Source organism: Cryptomeria japonica, chromosome 11, assembly GCF_030272615.1.
Source record: "Cryptomeria japonica chromosome 11, Sugi_1.0, whole genome shotgun sequence".
NCBI lineage: Eukaryota > Viridiplantae > Streptophyta > Pinopsida > Cupressales > Cupressaceae > Cryptomeria > Cryptomeria japonica.
The window spans coordinates 561,660,128-561,680,892 of record NC_081415.1 but is presented as its reverse complement, the minus strand read 5'-3'; positions in this window follow the sequence as shown (position 1 = coordinate 561,680,892).

The following is a 20,765-nucleotide window of genomic DNA, read 5'->3' as shown; positions in this document are numbered from 1 at the left end:
TGTTATTGATCTGCAATCCAAGATAGTATTTCATGCGTTTCGCAACCCGCTTTTTCATGGTCATGTCTAAACTGGAGGCAATACCCTTAATCTAGTTGATGGAAGTGGATTCTACATTATTTTGTGATTCATTGAGTTCTTCATTCAAAACTATCTCACAAAAATCCAAAAAACATTCAAAACAATCATCGAAATACCAAAAACATTCAGAAAATTGTCTCACAAAACTCCAAAAAACATTCAAAACAATCATCAAAATACCAAAAACACTAGAAAACTATCTCACAAAATCCAAAAACATTAGAAAACATCAAATCAATCAAAAACATGGCAACACATTGTACATACATTTTTCAGAGCAGATACCAAACAAACATTGTGAAATACTCAAACGATGACCACTTATCACATCAACCCAACAATCAACATTGACACACCAACTGTCTTAACAAGGATGCATCCTTCCTTACCAAAACAAAGACAAGATCACATTTTCTTTGACAAGAATTTTTTTTTTAAGCTATCAAATACTTGGTTGATTTGTAGGTTATTCATTCATTTATTTATATCAGCTTCCTACGCTACTCCGGGATATCCGCAAGTGATTAGAGTAGCCGAGATTGTTCCTACAACATTGTTTGTATGTCTTCTGAGAATTATTCGGATGAAGTTCTAGGGCATGTACTAATGGTGTCTACGTGGGAAGTTCACTAAGTTACGTGATCATATGCAAAATATAGTCATAGATCACTATGGCTTGCTGACTACAACGTATACCTCGACCATATGAGCATGAACCATTATCGAGGGTCCATATCCTTTATTCTTTATATATGTTGTTTGCTTACAGGTGCAATGCTCCATCTTTGGTTCCTACTACCTCATCCAAGCTCGATAAAGGTTTATCTCTTACTATGGTATGAACTTGTCTTGGGATACGACCGACAAAAGATCAAGGAGGACGTTCCAAGTCATGCATGAAAGGAGATAATCCTTGTCTGTTCTGCAAGCACTACTCATGTCAACTTGAACCATTATATCAAGTTTCTTGTGTAGACATATAAAAATGACCATATTCCTAAATGAATATTTTATGTTCATTCCTCTATTTAATTAAATCCAATTTAATTATATCACCCACATTCCTCTATTTAATTAAGTAAACTATTCAATTTATTTAGTTAAATTCACTTAAGCCCTTTTTGCATCATTTAATTGAATAAATCATTTTATTTAAATAAACCCCTTCTCTCTACTTTTTAATTAAATTCACATTTAATTAAATAGTTTACCCCAATTAAATAAATCTAATTTATTTAAAATCCCCAACTTGCAACCAAATTGAAATAAAACAATTTATTTTAATTAATTCTATTTTCCCTCACCCACTTGCACTTTCCTACATCTCCCACTTGCATCCTAAACCCTATTCCTAAATTCTTCTAGAATCCATCTAATCCTAATCAATTAACCCAAACCCATCAATTATCCCCTTTCCCTAAATTTGAGGAGGTCACTTCTCAAATTTGGAGTAAAGTCTTCAAAATGCATTAAAGCCTTTATCCATTCAACAATATGCCCCAAATTTGGAAGGACTCTTACAAATTTGTCCCCAAAGTCTTCAAACCATTAATGGTTAACTAACCCTTAGTGGCATGGTTAGAGACTTTTTTCCTAACTTAACCTCCATCTAACCCAAGGGTCTCATCAAGCATTTATTGCTTTGACCATAGTTATTTCTTTAACCTTTGCACAAGAGTTCACCCCTTGGATAAAAGTTTTATCCAATGGATAACCCTAACCTAACCTTAACCCTTACCCCCTAGGGTAACCATGAGGTATTCTCAAGCAATTAATGCTTCTTACATCTCCTCTCAACCAGCCTTATGATTACAATTGTCGCTATTTCATTGGTGAAAATTGAAAACATGGATTGACAACTTTCAATCTTGACCCTTGATTAACTCTTTCAATCCTGGCCATCCATTGCCCTATTTTTGCTATAAATAGAGCTCTCCTTCCTCCATTTTTAGGGATCCATGAATCTAAGAAATCTATTATCTAAGATCCATGCAAGCTTTAGTATCTCATTTATGCTCAATTTTAGCACATCTAGTCTCTCTTTGCAAAAGGAATTAATCTAATAAACATTTTAGACTACTTCCTTTATCATTAGCTTAAATCATATAACTAGTATATCATGTTAGGATAGTATTACTACTAATCTTGTCATCTTATAATTTATTTTATTGCATTTGTAGGATCATGCATAGATAGGATGCATTCTCATGTTACAATCAATCAAAAGCATCCCTCGTTCTTGCATTTGTCATCCCAAAGCCACTTTGCTCAATGATCTAAGAGCAAAGGCATTGGCTTGAGGGACCTTGTGAGATAGAGAACCATGGAACCATCCTTGGGAAGTTGAGTCATTTTTCATGACTCCATAACTTGCACCAAGAAGTCTGTGGGTGTGTGGACAAGCCTCTTGGAGCTTCATTTTTCACATTTTAAGTTTCATCAACTCGCTTTTCCCACATACATTTCTGGCGCCACCGTGGGGCACTACCCCATTAATCAAATCGGTTTTAAAAAATAAACACTTTTGCAGGTATGTGGGAAACAAGAATTAGCGCGTAGGGAACATCCCTTAGCGTATTTGGTGGATCTTTTAGCGCATCCAACACATTGTTTAGCGTGTGGGGTCTATACTCTAGTGCGTGAAGTCCTTACCTTAGCGCATAGTCTCCGCTAATTTTTTCCTGTAGGTCTTGACGTGGGAGAAAAACAGAGTGGCACATCTGAAAAACAGTTTAGCATGTCAGGCCTTTTCGATAGCGCATCCAAATTACTTTGTAGTTCATATAGTTTGTTATGTAGTGCATCACAAACTGAGGCAAAAAAATAAAAGTTGTAACCGAGTGCGAAATTAGACTTGTTGAAGTCCACATTTGTCTAACGATTTTGCTTGTTATTTCGTAGGGTTCTAACAATTTTCTTGCAGATAGGAGCTCCATTTTTAGGATCATTAAGATAGTTTAGATTTTTTACTAACTTAGATAAGTTAGTTAAAATTTGAACCTCTTTTAATTGTTCTTAAAACTGAACTCACATTTTGGTTGGGTACCTAAAAAGAATCACAATCAAAATCTTTCTTGCTTTCATAGGAGAAAAACTTTCCTTTTTGGGTTATTAAAAAGAACAAGACAATCTTTCATTTTGCAAAAAGCTTTAAAAACAACCTCACCATCCTTTGGTGTTTAAAATGATCAACTTCAAATTTTTGCAAAGTAAAAGAAACTGCATTTGTCAAATTTTTGTTTTCAAGTTAAAGAGGGAAGTCCTTCCCCTTTTATTGATTTCTTTTGTTGACCAAGATTGAAGTTCTGTTTTGTTGACTAGTTTCTTTTCCTAGATTAGAAAATCATTGCTTTGAAGGAATAAAATAAACACCATGTTTTTGTGGAGCAACATCTCCATATATATTTTAACAAATCATTGCAATGAAGAGTTAAAAAGAACACTTGTTTTCTTTGCTACGAAAGTGGAAGGAATATGCTCTCCCCTTAACTGGGTGATAAAAAATCCAAACCACTCTTACACTTTCAGTGTTTATTGCATTTAAATCCTTTAGCAGACCTGCCTTCCCGAGGGGTTGAAAAACTCTTAAAGCCATTCTTTGTCTGATGTGAACAGAACAACCTAAGTGGGAAATGGTTTTGACGCCAAGTGTTCCAACCCACTATAATCAAAAGTGGAAAGTGACGAAAGTCCTTTTCAATGGTTGCACGCAGCGATTAGCCTTCCCCCAGTATCCTTGAGATAAGTAAAGCCTTTGTTCTAAAGGTTGGGAAGCCTCTTGAGGGAGTTTATCACTGACGGCCGAACAGGAAGCTTGATTATGAACCTTAGAATAGAAACTTTGAGCCGAGTCAGTAACTAGACATTTGTAATATCATAGTGCAAGGGTGGGGAAGAATCCACCCTCAAGATCGCTCACCATATATCTCCCAAGATAACTATTCAATTGTGAAGCAATTCACTTTTAGTTAATTTCTGGCAAAAGGCAAAAAAATGGGCGCCCTGTAGGGGGTGACATGATTGTTTGAGCTGACAGAGTACCGAGACTAGTGGGCTATGGTATTACTTATGACCCTTGAATAAAGAGTCTTTTTGAAGTGTATTCTTTGTATCTAAACCTATTGAAACATTGGGGACTTGAACACATCCTCGCAAAACATACACTTACTGTTTAGATTAAGGAAAAATGGTTACTTCTTTGGTGTTGTGTCTTCATTTGTTACTTCAGAAAATCATCTATCATCACTAAAAACTTAAGGTAAAAAAAAAACTCCAAAAATTGCAGAAAATAATCAAGTCAGGGCAGTTTAGCACGTAAGAGTAGCATCTTAGTGCGTAGCAACCATACCTTAGTGCATCAAACCCTATCTTTAGCACATAAAGTCTTAACAGTAGCACTTCACCAGAATCTAAAATCAGTAGTAGCAGTTAGCGCGTTTTGAAAATAGTTTAGCGCGTTGAAGCATCATCTTAGCACGTGGAAGTCAACCTTTAGCGCATAGAATATAAACAGTAGCGCGTCAGCGACTCATATTAGTGCATGATCTTTTAAACCAAAGGTGAAACAAATTTAACCAGTGAAACTAGTTAGCGCGTAGCAGGGGGCAGCATAGTGCGTGGGGTCTTTTCCTTAGCACTTTGAGAACATTTTGTAGCACATAGCATCTCTATTTCAGTGCTTGGTCAAAACCAGAAAAAAAGGGGGCAAAACAAAGGTCAAATTGGAAAATTTTGAAAGCATTTTCGGAAACCTCCTTTCATAGAGTATCAAAAGCTATTTCCAAAGCAAGTTTCTCATCAAACAAAAGTTGTCCAAAATCTGAAACTGCTCGCACAATAAACATATCTATCCTATCAAAATCAGGAAACATCATCACAAGTGGCAAATAGGTCCTTTTTATCACACGGATTTTTATCCCAAAACATACTTGTTTAAAACTCCAAGTTGTCAAATCGAGTTTCCATATTGGGAAAGCTTTATTCCATATCATTTGATGCACTTTGTCATGAGGGGGCATCTAAACCTTCACTTTGATAAAGTAAAACTTAAGTTTCCAAAATAAGATAAACTGAATCTAAAACAACTAGAAAGGAAACCATTGATCGCTTGTGCATGACTAATCCTCATATTCTGAGAAGAAAGAATATTTATCATAACACTAAGTTGAAGAAACAACAACCAAGTTCTTTGAAACTTGCCAAAAGAAATAAATTTTTATACATCAACCGACAACTCTTCAAATCTCATCGAACATTCCTTCGTCATGTACAATTATATATTTAGAACAAATCAAACGAATTTGACAAGGACCCTTTGAAGAGTAGAGCATTCTGTCAAAAATCCATGTCTAGTCAACAAATAAATCATGGAGAACAGATCAATCTAGCATTCTTTCCTGATGAGTGCATCACTTAGAACTTCCCAAGGTTACCACCACCAACCCCCGAATATTTCTAAAATGCCTATTGTCACTCACTTTCAACAAAACAAATAAAGCGAAGCACAAACTGAATCCAACATGAATCAAAGGTTATCTAATCCTTTCGAAGGTTCGCATCTAGAGGACATTGAAATTTCTGAAGAACTTCTTCAAGAATGTCAAGAAAGTGCTTCATTTCAAAAGCTTGTGGAAAGGCTCATGGAAAATGACAAAGAAAAATACCTACTCATGCTCACAAGCAAAGGAGTTAAACTTCCAGAGGACTTTGATACAGACATTTTTCGAACAAGATCTCAATATTACGAATATCAAGAATGACAAAGAGAAGAAGACGAACTTGACCTTGAGCAAGATATTCCTGAACAAAATCTACCAGAACAAAACATCCTTAAACAAAACATACCGTTCCATACCGCATTTCAGCCTAGAATTAATGCAAGAGAAGAATTCTTCCCTCAACAAAACAATGCACCTTTGATTGCTCTTAAACAACAAATGCAAATGTTACAAAGACAAATGCAAGACATACAACAAGGTACAACAGTACGGTACTCCTTAACTAAAATTTGTCCTTATCTGTTTGACAGAAGATTGAACATGATACCTTTTCCTCCAAACTCAGATGTTCCCAAATTTGACAAATATGATGGAAAAAGCGATCCCCATGATCATGTTCCAGAATTCTACACAATGAGTCTTGAATTCACTCATGTTGATACTTATTTGATGAGGTTGTTCCCAAGAAGCTTGGGAGGGCAAACAATGTAATGGTTATCCAAAATCACACCTCCCGTTAGATCATTTGATGAACTAGTCAACAAATTCATAACTCAATATTCCTATAACATTCAACATGCTATCACCATGTCAGACGTCTGTAACACCAAATAGAAAAACAATGAAACATTCATGGTTTTCCTTCAACGATGGCGACGTATGGTTTCAAGATATCCTTGAGATATCCCTGAAAAGGAGAAAATGGAAATTTTCATCGACAACTTGAATGGTGAGATGAGTTACAGGCTCAAACTCCAATGCATGCCATCTTTTGCTAAATTGATTGAAAATGGCATTCAAGTGGAAGAAGCATGTGTCAAGAAAGGAACACTAAAATTCTTCAAAGAAGGAACAAGTTCATCGCAATACAATAACCAAAACAACAACAATTTGGAAAAATCTAGAATCTAGACCAGAAACAAAAACAATGGAAATGAAGGAGGCAATGAATAACATGATCCAAAATCTAAGCAGCTCGTGCTCGCATTATCAGGAAATACTCAAGCTACAAAGAATCCCAAAGGTGCTAACCCAGACACTAACACTTACACACTGAATACCAATCAAGGTCAACCCAACACCAACAACGCCAACAATGCTCAAAACAATCACACAAATCGGGGGCCTAATAACAATTCACAAGGTAACACCAACAATTTTCAAAAACGTGTCTACACACCATTGGGACAATCACTTGAGTCAGCATTCAGAGAACTCCTGGAAAACAAAATTATCTCTTTACAAGCAATCAGCAACTATGAACCACAAATCAAACCACCTTGGTGGAATGACTCGCACTTTCGTGATTTTCATTGCAACAAAGGTCATCAAACAAATGATTGCATGAGACTGAAAAACATTGTCCAGGACATGATTGATAGAGCTGATTTAACGGTGGATGGTCTCAAGACAAATGGTGACCATGGAGCGTTTAAGAATCCTCTTCCAAACTACAACAAAGATGAAGCTTCAACCTCAAATGATACACACGCGTGGGGCTCGTATCAATCACATCTACAATAACACCATTGATCATATATCAGTTGTAGATAATCAAGTTAATGTTATCACAATCAAAGATATGTGTGAACATGAATCCGTCAACGTAACAACCAAAGCTCAAAAATATGTCTTGAAGGGACATATGCCAACAACAAACACCATAACTAAAGTTCAATATGACCTAGTCAGTCAACTGTGCAAAACTCCTGCTCAAATATCTATACTGGAGTTGCTAAAACTTTCGCCAAAACACAAAGACATATTGGAACAAGCATTACTCGAAACAAATGAACCTCAAGATCTTGATTCTGACAAATTCCAAGCCATGGTGGCTCATATCACAGGACCTCATAACTTCACTTTTTCTGAGCATGATAATATCTCATTGAGCCATCCACATAATACTCCTCTCCATATTGAAGTCATAGTCTATAAACAATGAGTTAAACGAGTATTAATAAATGGAGGAGCTGGACTTAATATTTGTACCTTAAAACTTATCTGTGCATTAGGCTTTTCTTAAGAGTCTATTCATCCACACAAGAAAATCACTATAAAGGCATATGATGATGAGGAAAGATCATCTAAAGGAACCGTGATGTTGCCTATTCAGGTAGGACTGATACAAAAGGATACTATGTGCCAGGTCTTAGACATAGATCTCACATATAATATCTCGTTAGGTCGACCCTGGATACATGAAATGCAAGCAGTGCCTTCTACATATCACCAGTGTGTCAAATTTCCCTATAATGGCCAGGAGGTTTCTATATCACCTGATCATAATCCATTTCAACATTGTAATGCAATGGGGGCAGCCCAAGACAGCCTGATTCCACATAATAGAGAAAAACAAAATTCATCAGCACAAGATCTTCAACAAGAAAAGTCTAAATCATTACCTAGAGATTTCAAGCAGAAAATGAAGATCAAAGAACAAGGCATGGGAGAATACTCTTTGGAACCCATGTGTTTGGCCAACTTACCAACATCACCTAGATCTCGTGGATTACCTACCGCATCAACACATCAAGTAACTCAGCCCATCACCAAGTTTGATGGCACATTCATTCAACTCGGCACTCTAGCACATGAATCCAAGGAAAAAGGATATCCTTAGTTGGCTATACAAAGATGAGGAAGAAGACCGAGCAGCTACTGTGGAAGTAGCTATACCCACACACCTATATGAAAAAGGCTACTTAATCATGTAGAAAATGGGATACAATGGCAAAGGACCTATTGGTAAGCGTCAGGAAGGCGTCACAAAACCATTGGATCCTCCTTCACAATTCAGTAAAGACAAAAAGGGATTGGGCTTTGAACTCACTCTACTACCAAAGAAGGTACCACGCAAATATCAAAAACCTCGGTGGAAAGCAAAGAAGAAGTACAAAGACTCCTGGTAGGAGGCACTATTTGAGTCAGCAAAGACAATACATAAAGAATGGGAACATCAAGAACGAGAACAATGCCAAAAGCAGCCTATCAACCAAAAGAAGGAAGCATCTACTGCAGAAACACATCATATTCAAGAACCAACATCCAACAAAGAAGACTCCCCTTCGGATTACATCATTCCTCCTTGAGGAGAGATAGTATCTGAACAAATGCAAAGAGTGGAAGCAGGATCTGACACAAAATCAGAGAAAACTATCAAACTTGTCTCAATTATCAAAGACTTGTTCTCACCCTACAACATACCAATTCACAGCACTGCTAGAATCTGGGATAATACCTCTGAGACTGATTCCAATGAATATGAATGGGGCATCTATTCTAATACTACTAAAGATATTTGTGCAAATGACAGTAATACACCCATCTCTCAAGAAGAATGCAACACAAAATCTAGACCACTTGAATTTGGTCCACAAAATATCTATGACGCCAAGGAAAACGAGCAGCAACATTATGCGCAAGTCTACACGAAAGATGATACCATCGAAGACCTTGATGAAATCCTTAACTTATTTAACACCCCAGCCAATCATGATGATACTTCCATCCTGACACTTATAGCAGCAGAACTTGATCTGCCAAATGATTCCTTACCACTTGTCTTTCCTGACCTCATAGACTGGGATGAACTCGACACTCATGATATACCAATTTTCCCAAATGACGAATCCATTATCCATTACTTATGTACTATTAACCCAAAAAAAAACTATACCAATGAACAAAGTAACGATGCCTGCAATCAGGGGAGTGCCAAGTCTCTCGGTCGCAAAAATGAAACAAATAAAAGATCTACTACTGAAAACTAGTCAATGGCAGCAATAGATCACACAAAAGTAAAAATAAAGGATGCATCTGAGGATGAAAACCTTTTTAAGACACCTAAGGATGGGAGACTTGACACTCTTCGTGAACATTATCATGAGCAATCACCCATATTAATTGAGCCCACTCAATCAATCAACATTGGTACTACAGAAGCAGCCAAAACTATACACCTTGCAGAATCTCTGACAGAAGTAGAAAGATCATAATTTATCAAATTTTTTAAAGAAAAACAAATCAACTTTGCTTGGTCATATGCAGATATGCCCGAGATTGATCCATAATTAATCATGCACCACTTGTCCATTGCTCCAGGAGCTAAGCCAGTCAAGCAAAAACTGCGAAAGATGAATCCACATGTAGCACTCATGGTTAAAGTTGAATTGAAGAAACTATTAGATGTCATATTTATTCAAACCATTGACTATGCTGAATGGATTTCCAACATTGTACCAGTATTAAAACCAGATGGCAGTATCAAAATCTCCACTGATTTCAGAGATGTCAACAAACCCTGTCCAAAGGATGACTTTCCTTTACCCAGTATCGACATAATTGTAGACCTCACAGCAGGCCATGCAATGCTATCACTAATGGATGGTTTTTCAGGCTATAATCAAATCAAGATAGCCCCAGAAGATCAAGATAGAACAATGTTTACCTATCCTTGGGGAACGTACTATTGGAATGTCATGCCTTTTGGCTTAAAGAATGCAGGAGCAACTTATCAATGAGAAATGACAACAATCTTTCATGACATGATGCATACCTTCATGGAAGACTATGTAGATGATTTACTAGCTAAATCCTTCACCAGAGAAGAACATCTAAGCATCTTAGAAAAGATTTTTGATAGATTGGAAAAATTCCAAGTCAAGCTCAACCCTAAGAAGTGTGTCTTCGGGGTTACATCAGGAAAGCTACTAGGCTACATAGTTTCAGCTAAGGGTATTGAAGTGGATCCAGCAAGGGTACAAGCCATTATGGAGATGCCACCACCAAAGAACATCAGCCAACTCAGAGCTCTACAAGGACAACTCCAATCAATTAGGTGATTCATCACTCAACTAGCAAATAAAAGTCTCCCATTTATTCATTTGGTACATTAAAATGTACCATTCAGATGGGAAGCTAAATGTGTAGAATCTTTCTATCAAATCAAACAGTATCCAATGAATCCACCAGTTCTAGTACCTCCCATAGCAGGAAAGCCACTCATTTTATACATTTCAACAACAGATATATCACTGGGGGCATTATTAGGACAAGAAGATCAACAAGGCAAGGAACAAGCTATATACTACATCAACAGGACATTGAACATATATGAATTAAACTATACATTCATTGAGAAGGCTTGTCTAACAGTAGTATTTGCCTCTCAAAAATTTTGACACTACATGCTAGCTCACACAATTAAGCTGGTTGCAAAAATTGATCCTCTCAAATATTTACTCAATAAAGCAACTCTTACAGGCAGATTGGCTAAGTGGGTCATGATCCTTAGTGAATTTGATATCCACTACACAGAATGATAAGCTATCAAAGGACAAGCAATTTCAAATCAACTGGAAGAAGCACCAGTACCTGGAAAACAAACTATGGAGATCAAATTTCCAGATAGAGACATTCTTACTATCTCCACCAAACAATGGACCTTATATTTTGATGGCATTCTGTTTATCACTCCTGAAGGACGCACTATACCAAGATCATATAGGCTTATGTTTCCATGCACCAACAACATTGTTGAATATGAGGCATTGGTTATAGGCATCAAAATGGCCGTAGAATGGCAGATCACTGAATTAAAAGTCTATGGAGATTCACAACTCGTCATCAATCAAATCAACAATGACTATCAAACAAAGGATGACAATCTATTACCCTACAAACGAATGGTGGATGATTTCAAGCAATATTTTGTACATGTCACCTTTGAAAAAATACCAAGGTTGGACAATAAAGTAGCTAATGCCATGGCTACTATTGCTTCACTACTACAAATTCCAAAGCAATAGAATCGTTACGAGTTCCTGGTAGAGCAACTGTTCTCCCCTGCCTATGACCATTTAGAATCTCATGTTATCTATGCCTTGACTAGTTCCGACTCTCCATTATATGGACCCATCTACGACTATCTTAAGAACAATATCTTACCCATTGACCTATCTTGAAACCAGAAGCACAACTTTATCTGGCAAGCCACTTGTTATACTCTTACTGCTGATACTTTCTACCGTCGAGGTCCAGATGGTACTCTTCTTCGTTGTCTTGATCGTAATGAATCTGACTTTGCTTTACACGAGCTTCACGAAGGTATCTGTGGTACACATTTAACTAGTACTACTCTTGCTAAAAAGCTTCTAAGAATGGGATATTACTAGCCAACAATGGAGAAAGACTCTTATCACTTTGCAAAAAAGTGTCCTAAATGCCAAATCCATGGCAATCTTATACATACACCAGCATAGGAACTGCAGCCATTCACAACATCTTGGCCCTTCTGTCAGTGGGGACTAGACTTGGTCGGCAAAATTCATCCTTCATCCTCAAATGGACACAAGTTCATTATAACTACAACGGAATACTTTACAAAATGGATAGAAGCAGTCCCCATGACCATAGTGACTGGGAAACAAATTGCCTCTTTTATCCTTAATTATCTGATCTGCAGATATGGTATTCCGATTTCCATCATCACAGATAATGGATAGCCTTTTAAGAACCAAGATATCCAAGAACTATGTGAAAAATTCAAAATACAACATCATTTTTCTACACCTTACTACCCACAAGGGAATGGTCAGGCGAAAGCATCCAACAAAACAATATTGAAAATCCTAAAGAAAACAATGAATGATGCAGGCAAAGATTAGCATATACAACTCAATCCAGCACTTTGGGCCTATAGAACCAGCATCTGCACGCCTATAGGAGCTACACCCTATTCATTGGTCTATGGATCAGAAGCAATTTTACCCTTGGAGGTAGAAATTCCATCTCTCAGAGTCTCTTTGAAAGGCTTAATCCCAAATGAAGAGTATCAAGTTAACAGACTGCAAGAGCTCGAGCTTCTAGATGAAAGACGTCAATGTGCCTACACTCATCTCAAATCATATCAGCAACGTATATGTAGGAGCTACAACCATAAGGTCATTCCCAAAATTTTTAAAATTGGTGACCTAGTACTCAAAGAAAATCCTAGAAATCAGCAAGATCAGGAAAAGAAAGGGAAGTTTGAACCTAACTGGTTGGGTCCCTATGTCATCATATCAGCCTATGGATCAGGCACCTATTAGCTGACAACTTCAGAAAGAGATGTGCTTGACGAACCAACTAACAACATTCATCTGAAGAAATACTACACTTGAGTAGTCTAAATGCACGGAAAAGTCAAAAAAAAAAAATCAAAAATATCAAAAATTCAAGATAAAGGTAAATAAAAAGGTACAATAAAAACAACTGGTGAAAACATGGCAACAAGCGCTATTATGAGAGGATAGCTCCTCTATCTATATTCATACCACTATCTCCACATTAAAGCTCTATCGGCCATCGCCCAACAGTTCTATCGCAATATCCATCCAGGCCATACTTAGCATAGTCACTATCCTGGTTTATCCGCATATCCTTTCACTGCATCTCACCATGGTTTGGTAATCACTATACATATCCATATTAAGAAGTACACTTGACTAGGGGTAGTAATCAAAACTTGCAACACGTTCGAAATGTCAAAACTTGTCGCAAACTTAGAACTTCATATCCAGCAAAACAACACTTGTACAATCGCAAAGCAAAACATTGATCGCTTAACGGGATTCACAAAATATGATGGATGATTTTCTAAAATATCAAATGTTGCATCTTGCATAAAGTTTTGACTATTTTTGCACTTTAACTTTTTGAATTGTTAGATCCTCTAAATTTTCTCAACAATGCTTCAAAGCTAGAGAACGTCATAGGGACTCCAATATTTTTTTTAGTTTTTTGTTTGTGAGGCGATCATATGTACTGTGTAAATACTTGTCTCGAGACATGATTCACAGCATATCACTAAAGACATGATTCCACTTTACACATATAGATGATTTAATCTTGTCTATTTATACGAATCCGCACTCAGGTCATCCTGGTCCAATTATACCTTGACGCTTGTGCTATCTTGCAAAATCAAAAATCATATAAATTTTTCTCAAGTCATTATGGTTCAATTATACCATTATGCTTGTATAAATTTTCAACATATCCCACAACAAATCAATGCTCAATGATGATACATAAAAAGAAAGCAAACAATATGTGGCTATACAAGGACGACAAATATAGAATGAGGATGCTCAAAAATAATTAGTTGCATATCATATGATACATCTCATTTTCAAGATACATCTCACAGCATATCATATCATACATCTCATTTTCAAGATACATCTCATAGCATATCATAACATACATCTCATTTTCAAGATACATCTCACAGCATATCATATCATACATCTCATTTTCAAGATACATCTCACAGAATCATGCATATTCATCAAATATCGCATCGCATACATCTATCTAAGCATTGCATCATCATAGAATAAACAAAAGCATATAGAATGCATCATCCATAACGCATCACATGAAGATCAAAGAAAATAATGTCATATATATATATATATATATATATATATATCTCGACAAATGCTCAATATACAAAATATGTCATGTATGTGCCAAGTACAATACAATGAACAAAATACGATGGAGACAACGTCTCTCATGTATGACTATCTCCTGAGGGAGACGGTCTCGCTGAAGATGTCCCAGCACCTGGATCTCTAGGTGGATCCTATCTAGGAGGCCCTGTCACGCCTTTTCTCTCCATCCTCGACCCAATCTCTCGAGATCTACAAAGTTTTACACAGTCGAGATTGACTAGATCTTGACTGTGTAAAACTCTGCACTTGGCGCTCCCTGGGCACCACATCCTCATAATGTCTCTTGTAATACTCTGCCTCAAGGCGTCTCTCATCGGGCCACCTACTGCTGCTCTCTCCAAAGCCTCGGCTTGACCCAACTGCTTCAAGGTAGTATCCCATTCTGTGGTCAGCTATGTCATCTGACGCTAATGCACCAGCATCTATGTATGCAAATGCTGCACGGACAACTACAATGATCTAATCTGTGCATCCTCCGCATTCGTCAGAATCTGCATCTTCAAGGGTACCTGTGAAGGGGTACCCCTTGTCCCTCTAACTGTCCTCAGTGCTGGTGGAGGTAAAACATCTGACCTCCTCCTCTGGGCTAGTCATCTGAAATCATCATACCCTCCCACCGCCACTAACACCTCGCCAACCCGCTTCTCCTCTCCACCTCTAATAGCCAAAGCTTCTCTCCCCCTATCCATCGCCACCCACCGCCCTACTCTCTCACCCTATATCCCTTTGGCACCACTGTATCCACCTCTCTCTCCTCTCCTCCCCTGATCAAGTCTCCCTTGATCCAATCTCCTTCTCTCCCCTCACCACCCTCAGCCACCTCCTCCACCATCTCCTCCATCCCCTCCTCCTCCATCACCACCCCCCTCATCTACCTCCTCATCGTCATCAAAAGATGGAATCATCTTAGCTGGATCAGATATCCTAGCCACTGCTCATGCTGCGAAGAGTGCTACAAACTCATCAGTCATCCTTGCATCCAAGATATCAGGGGCATAATCCCAAATCTGGTCAGCTGCATGAAATAACTCCTCCACTGCCACCCCTCTATCAATCGTCGATTCCCAATCTAGAATATCCTATCTCTGTCGAGCATAAAAACATGCTCCCTGTGGAATCCCCTGCTGTCGACCATACTGTTGTAGCACCCGGCTATGCAAAAACCTCTCAATCACAAAGGGCATCCGCCCTATCAAATATTTGATCATGTAGACATAGGGCATCTCCATCCCATCCTCAGCCCATACCTCGCAACCTATTTTTGGTCGCCAGACAACCGTATCAATGTCATCCACCACTCTCCTCCAATGCTCTAGTTTGTCCAGCTTATGTTGGACAACTATCCCTCTGTACCCATATGTGTACGCACATCCAACAGGCCTATCTCTATCTACCAGTGGCCTAGCTGTGGGGATATGCTCCCATGCCCATACCTGTAGCAGTGTCACTCCAGCTGATAGACTGTCATAACCCAAATACACTACCTCATACAAATCCCTATATAAGTGGGCCAGCATAGCTGACCCCCATGCAAATCGATGACCCTGCGTCACCATATCCTCTAGCACCAATCCCCATCCCACTGACAGTCCCTTCGATCTACGGTCGGGACATAAGAAACCACCTATAAAGCCTACCAGAACTGATGGTAGAGGCACGTAATCCAAATCCAAAAACTCCTGCCAAGGGATCTCATACCCACAAATAGTGTCATCCTGAAAAATCTAGCAAAGTGCCTCAATCCCACCCTCCTCCGTCTGCTCGTAGGGTAGCAATGCACCTACTACAGGAATCCGTAGAATCTGGTAGCAATCCTTAGGTGTCACTGTAATCTCGCCTATCACCAAGTGAAAGGTGTTTGTATCACTGTGCCACCTCTCAGCCAATGTTGTCAATAAACCTCGGTTTATGATAAACCGAGGCATATCTAACAAAGAGGTCAAACCACACCTCTCAATAATGTCTCTGTCAGCCTGTGTCAATCACGGTATTAAGGACCATGGTCTTAGAAATCACTCACACGACTGTACTACTCCAAGATGCTCCTATAAAAAACAACGCTAGTCCAATATTAGTTTCCTCATCAACACTTAGATATCAAAAAACTTGAAAACTTTGAACAAATCTAAATCAAGTTCAACATCATATACATCCATCACATTCATATCAACTTGTAATACAACTCAAGTTTCACATCTATATCAGCTTGTAACACAACTCAAGCTCCACAATTCATATCAAACACATTCATATCAAAAACTTGAAAACTTTGAACAATTTAAATCAAGTTCCACATCATATCAAAATCACATCAAATCTATATCAACTTGAAACATCGCAAATCAAATCAAGTTATCTCAGAACTCATATTGGACACACTTATCACACCAATGGCAGCAAACACGAAGACTAGCAAAACGCACTTATCCTGGCAGAACTGACATCACCCTACCCATTTTCTTCATTCCCAGATCCCACTATACCAAATTTTTTCCTATATGTGCTAAATCATCTTGTCTACGTGCTAAATTGTTTCCCATGTGCTAAACTGTTTTCTCAATGCGCTACCCAATCAACCCTATGAGCTAGCAAAAACCTACGCGCTACTGTTTTTCTTCCAAAGCACAACCTAACCTGCCCTATGCGCTAAACCTACCCTATGCGTTATTTTATCTTACTCTCATGCTACACACTTAACCTTATGCGTTAGGTCACACCTACACGCTATCTAGACCTACCCATGCGACCCCCTAGAAGCCCTATGCGCTGGATATTTTCTATGTGTTACCTGTTTTACCCAACGCGCTACCCTGTGCCCCTGGTGCGCTAACCTAATCCTATGCGCTACCCTAACCTAATGATGTGCTAGCCTAAAATTTTTAGACACTACCCTTTATTGTTAAAACCTACCCGCTACGAAATTTTTCGTATGCACTACCCTTTCGACCCGACGTGCTAAAATGTAAGAATCCACAAAAAAAATTCAAAAAATGACCAAAAACGACAAAATCAAAAATCAAACAGGGGTCAAAAAGGTTGACTTGCCGGTGGTCCATACGCGATAGGCCTCTAATACCTCTTAACGCGTTCGAATTGATGAGAAGAATACGGAATCGGCATGTTGACTTCTCTCCAAGTGTCACTTTCTCCAAAGTCAACAAGCACAAATGAGATAAAAGAAATCACTTTTTCCCTTTATATAGGGTAAATCAAAATTAGGGTTACATGGAGGAATGCGAAAATCGCTCATGGTGTCTCATGCCAACCTACCCAACATCATTATCGGGAGATGAATCAATTTTTGCATTCAACATAGACCAAAATTTACAATGCTATCAAAATTATCCAACTCAAATCAATTTTTCAAAATTTTTGATTCATCTCCCGAGGGGGCATTATCAACATCGTTTATCAAATCTAGGGCATGACGTGAAAATCTCAAAACGACATAAAAATTGATCACAAACAAATCATAAGGACACATCATTTTCTTTTAATCAACATGTGCACACACATCACTTCAAAGAGGGGCAAAATGTAGACATATAAAAATGACCATATTCCTAAATGAATATTTTATGTTCATTCCTCTATTTAATTAAATCCAATTCAATTAAATCACCCACATTCCTCTATTTAATTGAGTAAATTATTCAATTTATTTAGTTAAATTCACTTAAGCCCTTTTTGCATCATTTAATTGAATGAATCATTTTATTTAATTAAAACCCTTCTCTCTACTTTTTAATTAAATTCACATTTAATTAACTAGTTTACCCCAATTAAATAAATCTAATTTATTTAAAATCCCCAACTTGCAACCAAATTGAAATAAAGCAATTTATTTTAATTAATTCTATTTTCCCTCACCCACTTGCACTTTCCTACTTCTCCCACTTGCATCCTAAACCGTATTCCTAAATTCTTCTAGAATCCATCTAATCCTAATCAATTAACCCAAACCCATCAATTATCCCCTTTTCCTAAATTTGAGGAGGTCACTTCTCAAATTTGGAGTAAAGTCTTCAAAATGCATTAAAGCCTTTATCCATTCATCAATATACCCCAAATTTGGAAGGACTCTTACAAATTTGTCCCCAAAGTCTTCAAACCATTAATGGCTAACTAACCCTTAGTGGCATGGTTAGAAACTTTTTGCCTAACTTAACCTCCATCTAACCCAAGGGTCTCATCAAGCATTTATTGCTTTGACCATAGTTATTTCTTTAACCTTTGCACAAGAGTTCACCCCTTGTATAAAAGCTTTATCCAATGGATAACCCTAACCTAACCTTAACCCTTACCCCCTAGGGTAACCATGAGGTCTTATCAAGCATTTAATGCTTCTTACATCTCCTCTCAACCAGCCTTATGTTGATAATTGTCACCATTTCATTGGTGAAAATTGAAAACATGGATTGACAACTTTCAATCTTGACCCTTGATTAACTCTTTCAATCCTGGCCATCCATTGCCCTATTTTTGTTATAAATAGAGCTCTCCTTCCTCCATTTTTAAGAATCCATAAATATAAGGAATCTATTATCTAAGATCCATGCAAGCTTTAGTATCTCATTTATGCTCAATTTTAGCACATCTAGTCTCTCTTTGCAAAAGGAATTAATCTAATAAATATTTTAGACTACTTCCTTTATCATTAGCTTAAATCATATAACTAGTATATCATGTTAGGATAGTACTACTACTAATCTTGTCACCTTATAATCTATTTTATTGCATTTGTAGGATCATGCATAGATAGGATGCATTCTCATGTTAAAATCAATCAAAAGAATCCCTCGTTCTTGCATTTGTCATCCCTAAGCCACTTTGCTCAATAATCTGAGAGCAAAGGCATTGGCTTTAGGGACCTTGTGAGATAGAGAACCATGGAACCATCATTGGGAAGTTGAGTCATTCTTCATGACTCCATAACTTGCACCAAGAAGTCCTGTGGGTGTGTGGACAAGCCTCTTGGAGCTTCATTTTTCACATTTTAAGTTTCATCAACCCGCTTTTCCTGCATACAGCTTGTATTAACTTGCTATATCAAAATCCATGTAAGGAATACTTAGGTCATCTTGAATCATTATGTCAAAGTTGCTTGTATTTTCATACAACATTTTAAATCTCAATGATGAAAATAAAGCACTATGGATCATCATTTCATCTCATCTGTTTATATTGCATTCTGTTGCATATCGCCCATCCATTTACTCATTCATTATTCATATGCATGGTTTTGTATGCAAGTGTGAACAAAGTTAATATGAGCAGTTATGTGAAAATTGAGTTGGTCTTAGATACAATCACGATAGAGTACTCTGATACATCATCAGTGCATCATGCAAAGTCTGCACAACCTTGCATTCATCTATCATGATCATATCTTCATCATTACATTTAGTTGCATTTGCATCGAGTGCATTTCATATCATTTAGTTGCATTTAACTACATATAGTTCATTATCATTTATTGGCATTAGTCTCATTATATCATTTCATCATTGCATAATCATGACATTTTAGGTTCATTTATATATTGCCCTTGTTTGCATTAACTATCATTATTAGCCATTACTATGCATTCATTTAGTGTCAAATACCGATCATCATTTACCATCATTAAAACACTTGTGTACCCTGCATTTGTTTAGATTTCCATAGTTGCATACATTTATTTATCTATCCATTAGTTAAGTGCATTCATTTATCCATTTAGTATATTCTTATACTCATTCATTGCATTTCATTTAGGATTCATTACAATGCATTCATTCTCCTTTTAAAAATTGCATTAAGGTGCAGTTATTCATTACTCATAAGTTGCATTATCATTTCACTTCATCATATTTTTCACCATTTAGAATCATAATAAAAACCATTTACCTCAACATTGGTTCATACATTATCCATATGCATTCATTTAGAAATCATCATTTAAACATTTGTACTTTACATTTGTTTATTCGTATTCCACTCATCTAACAAACATCTAGATGCATTTACATATATAAATCATTCATTTAGCGCATTATATCATAACATCATTGCATATCATTATCTCATTGTCTCATCAAACATACAATCCAAAGTGCCATCATCATCATCATCATCATTTTATTATACATATATAATCATCATAGCATTTACATACATGAGACATTAACATCATACACACATATATCAACCTATATCCACATGTTAGCTTCCCATTCATAAATAAAAATGCATATAGACATCATGTAAGGATAAATCATCATAAAACATGCATATAGGACTCATCTCATAAATACATACATATAGCAAATACAGCTATCCATCTGAGCATAAATCATAAGATCATCATCCTGCATAAGCATCCATACATATCATCAGCATGCATATCAGCACAAAATATGGGATCTCCTCATATATCATATCATATCGCCAAAAATATACATATATTAGAGTACAATGAAGTCCA